Source organism: Solanum tuberosum, unplaced genomic scaffold (genome assembly GCF_000226075.1).
Source record: "Solanum tuberosum cultivar DM 1-3 516 R44 unplaced genomic scaffold, SolTub_3.0 scf00018, whole genome shotgun sequence".
Classification (NCBI taxonomy): Eukaryota; Viridiplantae; Streptophyta; class Magnoliopsida; order Solanales; family Solanaceae; genus Solanum; species Solanum tuberosum.
Genome location: NW_006238944.1, coordinates 2344754 through 2346063, shown reverse-complemented (window position 1 = coordinate 2346063; position 1310 = coordinate 2344754).

Genomic DNA, 1310 nt, shown 5'->3' with positions numbered 1-1310 from the left:
AAAAAATGTCCGCTAGGTTGAAAATCTCGAAAGAGGCAGCCTAGGCAAAAGTTAGGACACAAAAAAAAAAAAAATCACTCTCTGAACTACGTAATGACTTGATCCTCTTCACTAAGGTACGTAGGCAGCTTAGAGTATTATTACTCTAGGTTCAGTCATAAGAATAAAAAAAAAGAAAAAAAAAGTCATGTGAATATCATGCTAATTCTTTCAACTGAAAGATTCAAGCACCCAGATTTTGAGCTGACTTTGAAGACAAATCTGTATTAATCCGTAAATCCTATGGACGTGATTTTTATATGATTGAAGACCTAGAAGTCTTATTTCCAACAAAAAAAGAATACTCAGTATTCCGGCTCTCCTACTCCACGTTATGAATTTTCTTCCACATGTGCGCAAAGCTAAAAATTCAAGCACTCAGATTTTGAGCTGACTGTGGAGACAAATCTGTATTAATCCGTAAATCCTATGGACGTGATTTTTATATGATTGAAGACCTCGAAGTCTTATTTCCAACAAAAAAAGAATCTCAGTATTCCGGCTCTCCTACTCCACGTTATGAATTTTCTTCCACATGTGCGCAAAGCTAAAAATTCAAGCACTCAGATTTTGAGCTGACTGTGGAGACAAATCTGTATTAATCCGTAAATCCTATGGACGTGATTTTTATATGGATTGAAGATATCGAAGTCATCTTTCCAACAAAAAAAGAATCCCAGTATTCCGGCTCTCCTACTCCACGTTATGAATTTTCTGCCACATGTGCGCAAAGCTGAAGAAAGCTGAATATCAAGCACCCAGATTTTGAGCTGAATTTGAAGATAAATCTGTATTAATTCGTAAATCCTATAGATATGATTTTTATATGGATTGAAGATCTCGAAGTCATATTTCCAACAGAAAGGGAAGCTCATTATTCCGGCTCTCCTACTCCACGTTATGAATTTTCTTCCACATGTGCGCAAAGCTGAAGAAAGCTGAAAATTCAAGTACGCGGATTTCGAGCTGACTTTGGAGATAAATCTGTATTAATCCGTAAATCCTATGGATGTGATTTTTATATAGATTGAGGATCTCGAAGTTATCTTTCCAATAAAAAAAGAAGCTCATTATTCCGGTGCTCCTACTCCACGTTATGAATTTTCTACCTCATGTGCGCAAAGCTGAAAAGTTAACGTTTTGTTGCTACCCTCGTATAAACTCTAGCTTATGGAGTCTTTTTTTTCATAAAGAAAAGGGCTCGTGGAAAGAACAATCAAAATTCAAAAGGAGAAAATTCTTATTGCAATATAAGTCACTATTTTATTGCT